At 47.3% G+C, this 10589-nt stretch overlaps 1 pseudogene across 1 annotated transcript; it reads right to left on the reverse strand.

The window, feature by feature from the left end:
- Positions 1-7492: 7492 nt before the first annotated feature.
- Positions 7493-8974, reverse strand: LOC308278584 (tubulin beta-4B chain-like; annotated as a pseudogene). The gene is made up of 2 exons: positions 8632-8974; positions 7493-8112 (listed from the first exon to the last, which is right to left on the reverse strand). The product of its transcript is annotated as a tubulin beta-4B chain-like (transcript).
- Between the last annotated feature and the right edge of the window lie 1615 nt (positions 8975-10589).

The raw sequence follows: 10589 nt of genomic DNA on the forward strand, positions 1-10589 counted from the left end.
AGTTTTCTTCCATTTGTTGAAAGTGTTTTTCTCGTGACTAGGCGAGGGTGTAAGGTTTGCAAAGGAAAATCCTGGTAGTAAAGTGCCCTTCTTAATCCATGACTTTTTAAATTTTTATTTTATTTTTACAGTACTGGGGATGGAACCCAGGGGCATTCTACCTCTGAGCTACACCCCCAGCCCGATTTTTTATTCTTTATTTTGAAACAGGGTCTGAGTGGCAAAGGGCCTCGTTAAGTAGCTGAGGCGGTCCTGGAACTGCGATCCTCCTGTCTCAGCCTCCCAAGTGCTGGGATTACAAGCGTGCACCAACACACCCAGCCAGTCCTATTTTTTATTCTTTATTTATTTATTTTTTTTATTTATTTATTTTTATTTTTATTTTTGGTACTGGGGTTCCTGGAAGCCCTTCTACCTCCGGGCTACACTCCCAGACCTATTTTTACATTTTTATTTGGAAACAGGGTCTCCTAAGCCAGCGCGCGTGGCTGGCTTTGAACCTGCGCGATCCTCCTGTCTCTACCTCCCAAGTGCGGGGGATTACAGGCGTGCGCCACCACGCCCGGCTTTTATTCTTTATTTTTAAAACAAGGTCTCACTGAGTTGCAAAGGGCCTCACTAAGTAGCTGAGGCTGGCCTCGAACTGTGATCGTCTGGTCTCAGCCTCCCAAATGCTGGGATTACAAGCGCGGGCCACCACACTGGGGTTTTTTTGGGGGGTTTTGTTTTTGTTTTTGTAATGGTAAGAGCAGAAGTTTAAACATGAACCTGACATCAGCGTCAGTAGTCTGGGATGTGAGTTTTGCGGAGAGAATTTCTGATAGTGACGTTCCCTTCATAATCCGTGAGCCTTTTTTTTTTCTTAACAGTAGGAACAAAAGTTTAAAGATAAACTTGCCATCAGTGTCACCAAATAAAAGACAAAGCTGCTGTTTTTCTCTGCATTCCTTCTGTTCCAAAGTTCTTAGAAGCTCAAGTGGAAATATCCTCTCACAGAATGGGGGTTGGCAGGTTCAGCTTCTCCACGCCGCTTGTGGGAGCTTCTGAAACATCCCCTTTCTACTTATCAGCCGTGCCGGTGGCCCGGGAGATCCAGGGAGCCTTTCTGATGTGTTCAGCACCAGGCGGTATCAAGCTGTTTCTAAGAAATGAACATGTCACCCGGGCAGAATGGCAGGCGCGCTTGTCTTTGAGCCTGCCCGTGATTGGCACTCCAGCAGGAATAATACAGACGGCCGCTGTGCTAAGACACTGCTCAGATAGGCCCCGATGCCCAGGGTCACTTCTCAACGCCGCGGGCGCTGACATTTTGAGTGAATGAGACTGCGTAGAGGACGATCAAAGGCTGTAAAGAGGCAGGACAGTCAGTTAAGTTTACGATAAAGAAATCTAAGAGCCGGGCGGGGTGGCGCACGCTTGTAATCCCAGCATTTGGGAGGCTGAGACCGGAGGATTGCGGTTCGCAGACAGCCTGACAGCCTCAGCTATTCAGTGGGAGTCTCTGCAGCTCAGTGAGAGCCTATTTCAAAATAAAGAATTAAAAAAATGGGTAGGGGATTTTTCTTGGAGGTCAGATGCCTCTGGGTTCCATCCCCAGACCCACACATACACACACAAAAAAATCTAAGAGTAAACACAGATGGAGGCAGATATAAATCTAGTGCATGCCTGTGATTCCAGCACGTGGGAGGCTGAGACAGGAGGATCACAGATTGTAGGTCAGCCTCAGGGGGGAAAAAAACAGATGCTGGGAATATAGCTCAGAGGAGGCCGGGCGTGGTGGTGCACGCTCCTGATCCCAGCATTCGAGAGGCTGAGATGGGAGGATCGCAGTTCGAGGACAGCCTCAGCTACTTAGCGAGGCCCTTTGCAAACCGGTGAGACCCTGTTTCAAACTAAAGAAAAAATAGAATAGGGCTGGGGGTGTAGCTTGGAAGTGCATTGCCCCTGGGTTCCATCCCCAGTACCGCAAAAAATAAAATATATCTCAGAGGTAGAATGCCCGCCGGGGTCCAGCCCTAGCAAGAGCCGAGGTCCGCGTGTTGGTGGGAGGAAGCCGAGGTTGAATGAGAGCCGAGCCGCCACGAGACCAGGTTCAGACTTCTCCACTTTATTCAGGATTCGTTAATAATCTTTATATTTTCTTTTTTAGCAGAAAAGCGAGGGCATGGCCATGCGAGCAGGAACTCCAAGGACGGGCAAAGTTTTATTTTTACAGAGTTCAGAGCAGGGTGCCAGACATTTAAATAATCAGTGTGCTTTGTCCCACTTCACAAGGCTGACTCGAACTTACTCTTATACACTGGCCCGAACTAAGGTCAGTTTGAACTTAATGTTTGGCCCAAAATTTATCCTTGGGAAAAAATCTTTGCCGCCTGAGTCTCTCACAAGCCGCTGCCCATCGGTTTTAGTTACAATGCTTATACATAAAATTCCGGTTATACACATTGATCCAAATAATCCTAAAATAATTTTTTGAAGAAGGAAATGCTAGACAGACTTCACGGGGGACTACGCCGCTGCGGGTCCCCTGACCAAGCTTTCTCAAGGTCTGCGTGACATGCTGTGGCAAAGGCCTTTGGGTTTAATCCACAAAAAGAAAAAGGATAGCTCAGAGATGCAGTGCCCCTGGTTCCTTCCCTAGTACCGCAAAAAAATTAAAAGAATAAGAATAGAATAAAATATAGCTCAGAGGTAGAATGCCCTTGGGCTTAATTTGCAAAAAGAAAAAAGAATAAACAGAAACGTAGACTTGTGAAAAAGTATTAGGAAAGGGTGGAGCAGCCCTAATACTTTCTGGGGACCGGAAGAAAGATGAGGAGGAGAAGGAAGAGGAGAAGAAGGAGGAGGAGGAGGAGGAGGAGGAGGAGGAGAGGAAGAGGAGGAGGAGGAGGAGATGGAGGAGGAGGAGGAAGAGGAGGAGGAAGAGGAGGAGGAGATGGAGGAGGAGGAGGAGGAAGAGGAGAAGGAGGAGGAGGAAGAGGAAGAGGAGAAGGAGGAGGAGGAGGAGGGGGAGGAGGGGGAGGAGGAGGAGGAGAAAGAAAATAGTCTCTGGGTAATGAGGTGGCTGTGTTGCGTTTGGTTGGCGTCACGGGCTGGGCTGATGTCTGGGATTCCAGTGGATCCTCAGTGACCAGGCTTCCCCAGTTCTTGGCTACACCGTGTATCGTTTCACCTCTGCACCCATCAATCAGCCTTTTTCTAACTCTTACGACTTGGGGAGAATTTTTCCTCCGAACCCTCAGCACCGGCATTTTCAGGGATCTGGGTAGCGGGTAACAACGGGGAGCCTTGTCGGTGGGGCCCACATTCAAAGTTAATGGTTTTTTGTTTTTATTTGACTAATCTCACTTAACATAATGTTCTCCAGTTCCTTCCATCTTCTTGCAAATGCTATTATTTTATTTTTCTTTATAGCTGAATAGAATTCCATTGTGTGTATTTCCCAAAATTTTGCTATCCATTCATCTGTTGATGGAGATCTAGGTTGGTTCCATATTTTGGCTATTACAAACTGTGCTGCTATGAACATAGGTATGCATATGTTAACGTAGTTCTCTGAATTCAACCCCTTTGGAAAGATACCCAGGAGTGGTAGAGCTGGATCATATGGTGGATCTATTCCCACCTTTCTCAGGAATCTCCACACAGATCTCCATAGTGGCTGAACTAGTTTGCATTCCCACCAACAGTGTAAAAGAGTTCCTCTTTCCCCACATCCTCGCCAGCATTTGTTGTTGTTTGATTTCTTTATGCTTGCCACTCTGACTGGGGTTAGATGGAATCTCAGTGTAGTTTTGATTTGCATCTCCCTGATGGCCAGTGATGAAGAGCATCTTTTCATGTATCTATTGGCCACTTGTATCTCTTCTTTTGTGAAGTGTCTATTCATTTCGGTTTTGGTGGCAATGAGGGTGGAACCCAGAGGCTTTCTACCTCCGGGCTACACTCCCAGACCTATTTTATACTTTATTTGGAAACAGGGTCTCACTAAGTTGCTGAGAGCCTCACTAAGTAGCTGAGGCTGGCTTTGAACCTGTGCCATCCTCCTGTCTCAGCCTCCCAAGTGCTGAGATTACGAGCGTGCGCCAGCATGCCCGGCAAGTTAGTGGGCTTTGGTGAGGTTTCTCCTCCATTGTCTGAACCAAAGTTAGATTGGAACAATAAGGGAGAAAGAAAGCTGAGGTTGATTAATGAAGGAGCTACATCTGAATTTGTGTAAAATATAAACAGAACATGGTTAACCTGGACACTCATTGTTGGGAGGAGGGGAAGGGGAAGTGGGGGGGGAGGTACCAAGCATAGTCTGAATGTATGCCATTTGCAATAGGTTTCACATAAAGATAAAAAAAAAATAAATTTAAAAAAAGTAAAATAAAAAACAACCAAAATTAATGGGCTTGAAGAGGCAGGGAAGCAGTCATAGCAAAGGCTTGGGAGCCCAGCCGCTGGTCCCGGCCCCTCCTTCCATTATCAGCAGCACCCCAGGACATAATCAGGACATAATCAGAGTGCTCGGGGCTCTGAGCTGGAGAGACAGCCTCACAAACTCTGGACTATTCTCAGAGCCTGGAATTGGGGAAAGTAAATGCATCCCCGGACAGACCGCTCCCAACGGCCCCCATAAAACACGTGGCTTCACCAGGACACGGAAACTGGAGGTCGTGCTGGGACACTTGGCACTGCACTAAAACCCAGGTCACTCGGGCTCAATTGACCCCCTGCTCCGAAACAAAGCTGTCCAATAAGTGCATTAAAGTCGGGGCTATTTGCAATCGATGGGGCTTTGCAAATCAAGCGTAGATGAAGAGCTCTGTCTCGGCTTTGCACAAAAGATGGGGAGCCAGACGAAGAACCCAGGCAGCCAGGGAAGCCAAGGAGCCGGAAAGCCTTCCGAGGTGCGTGGCTTCAGGGCAGCGCAGACGGCCCCCACACGGGCACGCTAGTTTGGGAACCTGCAGACGGCCCCCACACAGACACACTTTTGGGAACGTACCGTGCCTCCCCGCTTGGGAAAGCTGGTACTTCAAGACTCGTGATTGCTAAATGCGGATATCCAGTTTTTACACACACTGGCAAATACTGTCATTAAAATAGGGGATACCCACTTTGGGGGGGAATTCTGGCGGGTGTGTCAGGTAGTGATGGTGAAAATAGATGTTGGACAAAACTGTTTACTTTGCGGCCAGGAAGAAAAAAATTGCAAGAGGGGAAAAGAGGAGGTTGCCTGCCGGGCTCATGCTTATAACTCTGGGGGCACACCCCCAATAACATAAAGATGTCCCACAAGGATAAAGGGCCTCTGCACCTCCCTGTAGTAGCGCCATCCTGGTGATCAAGCCTGTAATTCACGAATCTTTGGGGGACACACGTCCAGACGACAGCAAGGACAAGTGGGCAAGAAATCTGTTCTGTGTTGAGCCGTTGAAACGCAAGGGCTCACGGGTCACCATAGTGTGGACTAGGCTAGCCCGCCTGAGCCTTTCATTTGATATTACAGAGCTTTTTTTTTTTTTTTTTGTATGGTGTTTTCCTCTGGTTGATTTTTGCAGCTCAAGGGATAAAATCCAGGGCCTGTGTGTGCCAGGCAAAGGCTCTATCACAGAGGCATTCCCCTGGCCATTTTATTTTTTCCCTTTTCTTTTTCTGTATATGCATTTTCTTGGTGCGTTGAAATTATACATCATAATGAGGCATAGAATGATAGGAATACACAGGCACGCAGCAGATATGGTGCGTTTCCCTCTGAATCCACCGGGCTCTCCTGTACATGTGCCTGAGATAATTTCCTGTATGAACAGAGTATTCTTTTCTTCATACAATCCCCCTTCCCCCAAGACCTTTCTCCCTTAATTCCCTTCCACGATTTTACTGGAATCTCCCCGCATTTACCTAAAGTCTCGTTTACCCCATTTTTTTTTCTAGTGTGAGTAACTTGTAGATTTTTGAGGGGAGTCCCAGGAATTATGATTATTTTGCTTTTTACTTTATTGAAGTTCTCAGTAGTAAAATAGTAAGTAAACCTAATAAGAAATAGGTGTTTACATATGATATATATTTAGATATGTGTGTGAGAGAGATGTATCTCACCAAGTAGAAAACATATATATATATATATATGTTTATATACATGTTTATATATGTTTATATATACATATGTATTTATATTTTCCCATAGATATGTTTATATGTGTATGTCTGTGTATGTATATGTGTATGGCATAATATATATGGCATAAAAATATCTATAATATACATGGCGTAAGGAAGGATGGAAGCAGGGGAATGTTTTTTGATGTTTTTTCATTCCTTTGTTTTTTTCTTCTCAGTTTTCCAATAATTTTCTTCTAGCTCATTAAAGCTCAGATTGAATTTAAACACATTTCAGATGAAGTTCCTATGCCTTTACAAAAACAATTTTAACCGGAATGGATCTTGACCAAGGTAATAAGTGCAAATTGAAAATATAGTTCTGTGTGCATTGAAACTTGGTCCGCTGCCATGACATTTAATACAACCCTCGTGGATTATCAGATAGTGATAAGACTCTGCAGGAACCAGGTTATTTGGGGGAGGTTAAGAAAAAGATCACATATAGTTTAATCCTTATGTGACAGTACCGTTTTTCTGTCTTTTTTTTTTTTTTTTTTTTTTTAGGTACTGGGGATGGAACCCAGGGACATTCTACCTCTGAGCTCTACCCCCAGCCCTACTTTTTATTCTTTATTTTGAAACAGGGTCTCACTAAGTTGCAGAGGGCCTCACCAAGTAGCTGAGGCTCGCTAAGAACCTGAACTCCTGTCTCGGCCTCCCAGGTACTGGGATGACAAGTGTGTGCCATCACACCTGGCTTACCTTTTCCCAGGTCATGAAGCCTTTTTTTTTTTTTTTAGTGATAAAAATAGTCATTTTATTTTATTTATTATTTTGTGGATCATATTGAAAATGACATATATTCACTCAGTGCTTGGTGCCCTCCCCACCCCCGCTTCCTCTTCCCCCTCTCCCAACAATGAGTGTCCAGGTTGACCGTTCATATTTTACACGTATTTGGATGTAGCTCCTCCATTGGTCGACCTCAGCCTTCTTCCTCTCCTCCCCTTCCATTTCAGCTTTGCTGAGGTTTCCCCTCCGGTATCTGAATTGTGCGTCTCTGAACATAGATACTCGTGCACTGGTTTGGTAGTTTGGTATTCATTTTTGGGGGGTAGATACCCATGGGGAAATAGTGTGGAAATTAAATGTAGGACTCCCAAGGAAGAGATAAACTGTAATTGATCGGGCGTGGAGAAGTAGAAACTCTAATACATTATCGGTGTTTTTATTTACACTCAATTCAAAATATATTAGGGGCGATTTTTTTTGACGCTATGAAAATGCTTGAATGGTGACGTGACAGGCCAGCAAGTGCAGTGAGGCATGGCCGTCAGGACGGGCTGTGATGGTGAAGAGAACTCACACCGCTTCCACACTTTACCCGCTGACGACAGCTCTAGGCCTCCTCCTCACACTCGCCCTCCTCCTCAGCCATGGCGTCCTGGTACTGCTGGTACTCGGACACCAGGTCGTGCATGTTGCCCTCGGCCTCGGTGAACTCCATCTCGTCCATGCCCTCGCCCGTGTACCAGTGCAGGAGGGCATTGCGCCGGAACATGGCTGTGAACTGCCTGGAGGTGCTCTTGAACAGCTCCTGGATGGCTGTGCTGTTGCTGATAAAGGTGGCGGACATTTTTAGCCCCCGGGGTGGAATGTCACAGACAGCCGTTTTCACGTTGTTGGAGATCCACTCGACGAAATAGCTGCCGTTCTTGTGTTTGGGCATCAAGCATCTGTTCGTCCACCTCCTTCATGGACAGACGGCCCCTGAACACAGCAGCCACCGTCAGGTAGCGGCCGTGGTGGGGGTCGCAGGCAGCCATCATGTTCTTGGTGTCAAACATTTTCTGGGGACGCTCGGGCACAGTTAGGGCCGGGTACCGCTGGCTGCCCCTGCTGGTCAGGGGGTCGAAGCCGGCATGAAAAAGTGCAGGCCGGGGGAGGGCACCATGTTCACGGCCAGCTGACACTAGGTGGTTAAGGTTGCCGTACGTGGGTGTGGTCAACTTTAGGGTCCTGGGTTTTTTTTATTCTTTTAATATAATTTAATTAATTAATTAATTTATTTATTTATTTATTTTGCGGGTCTGGGGAAGGAACCCAGAGGCATTTGACCTCCGAGCTATATCTCCTGCCCTATTTTTTCTTTTCTTTTTTTTTTTTTTTTTGGTAGTACTGGGGTTCCTGGAAGCCCTTCTACCTCTGGGCTACACTCCCAGACCTATTTTATATTTTTGAAACAGGGTCTCTTAAGCCATTGAGGCTGGCTTCGAACCTGCGCGATCTTCCTGTCTCCGCCTTCCAAGTGTGGGGATTACAAGCGTGCCCACCACACCTGGCTTTTTTTTTTGGTTTTGTTTTGGAGGTACTGGGAATGGAACCCAGGGGCCTTCTACCTCCGGGCTACACTCCCACACCTATTTTATATTTTATTTGGAAACAGGGTCTCTTAAACCAGCTGAGGCTGGCTTCGAACCTGCGCAATCCTCCTGTCTCAGCCTCCCAAGCGCGGGGATGACAAGCGTGCGCCACCACGCCCGGCTCAGCTTTAGGGTTCTGAAGCAAATGTCATTGAGGCTTCGATATCAATGCAATAGGTCTCACCTGTGTTTTCTACAAGCTGGTGGACTGAGAGAGCGTCATTGTAGGGATCGACCACAGTGTCCGACACCTTGGGCGAGGGCACCACACTGACCGTGCTCATGATCCTGTCTGGGTACTCCTCCCGGATCTTGCAGATGAGGAGGGTACCCATCCCAGACCCCAGTCCCCCCACCCAGGGCGTGGGTCAGCTGGAAGCCCTGCAGGCAGTCACAACGTCCAGCACTGAGTCGACCAGCTCTGCGGCTTCTGTGTAGTGCCCCGCGGCCCGGTTGTTCCCAGCCGCGCGTGGTGGCACACGCTTGTCATCCCCACGCTTGGGAGGCGGGGACAGGAGGATGGCGCAGGTTTGAAGCCAGCTGCGCTGGCTTAAGAGACCCTGTTTCCAAATAAAAAAGTATAAAATAGGTCTGGGAGCATAGCCTGGAGGTAGAAGGGTTTCCAGGAACCCCAGTGCCACCAAAAAAAAAACAAAAAAAAAAAACAAAAAAGAAAAGGGGAGTAGGAGTATAGCTCAGAGGAGGAATGTCCCTGGGTTAATTCCCAGGACCGAAACAAAATAAAACAAAAGAGTAAATACTAAGCCGTGCGTGGTGGCGCACGCTTGTCACCCCAGCATTCGGGAGGCTGAGACGGGAGGATCGCAGTTCGCGGACAGCCTGAGTTACTTAGCGAGGCCCTCTGCAACTCAGCGAGACCCTGTTTCAAAATAAAAAATAAAAAATAGGGCTGGGGGTGTAGCTCAGAGGTAGAATGCCCCTGGGTTCTATTTCCAGACCCACAAAGAAAGGTAAATGCTCCATTAATGTCTTTTAACAAACCTGCAGTCCGTACAAGTTATATCTGCCACTGGGATGTAGTTGTTCTTGTGGATGCTACATTTTCTTTTTTCCTTTTTTCTCTTTCTTTTTTTGGTGGTACTGGGGTTCCTGGAAGCCCTTCTACCTCCGGGCTACGCTCCCAGACCTATTTTATATCTTTATTTGGAAACAGGGTCTCCTAAGCCAGCACAGCTGGCTTCGAACCTGCGCCATCCTCCTGTCTCCGCCTCCCAAGCGCGGGATTACAGGCATGCGCCACCATGCCCGGCCAAGGAGAGAATCTTTTTTTTTTTTTTTTTTTTTGGTGGTACTGGAGGTGGAACCCAGAGGCTTTCTACCTCCGGGCTATACTCCCAGACCCATTTTATATTTTATTTAGAAACAGGGTCTCACTAAGTTGCTGAGAGCCTCACTAAGTAGCCGAGGCTGGCTTCGAACCTGCGCGATCCTCCTGTCTCAGCCTCCCAAGCGCGGGATTACCGGCGTGCACCACCACTCTGGGCCTGGATCCTACATTTTCTAAGAGAGACATTTCCTGGCCTGGGGCAGTGAGCAGGTCCAATCGAGGCTGGAAGAAGGGGACATTTATAGAAAATGGGGATTCTGGTACTCAAAACAGCTAACCTGCTGTCTTCTGGTTTCACAACTAAAGCCAGGTAGCATACCAAGGATGGCCAAATTCTCAGAATTTGGAGGTGACAGACTTGGGCCACGGTCACGGCACGTGAGGTAGCTGTACAGCCTCAGAGCATGTCAGCCGTGCAGAAATCCTAGAACTGGTTCCAAGGATGGAGAAGACCTATCTGAACGGCAGCAACAGCAGAGCCTGGTTATGTCTGTCTGCCTTGCTCGGTCCCCCACCAGCGCTGACCAAATGGTTTCAGGAATCCAGATTCTTCTTCTTTTTTTTTTTTTTTCCTGGACTTCAACTCAGGCACATTCTACCTCCGAGATACACCTCCAGCCCTATTTTATTTTTGATTTGGAAGCAGAGTCTCACTAGGTTATGGAGGGTTTCCCTAAGTTGCTGAGGCTGACCTGCAATCTTCCTGTCTCAGCTTCCCAAGGACT

The sequence above is a fragment of the Muscardinus avellanarius genome, assembly GCF_963383645.1.
Source record: "Muscardinus avellanarius genome assembly, chromosome: X".
Classification (NCBI taxonomy): domain Eukaryota; kingdom Metazoa; phylum Chordata; class Mammalia; order Rodentia; family Gliridae; genus Muscardinus; species Muscardinus avellanarius.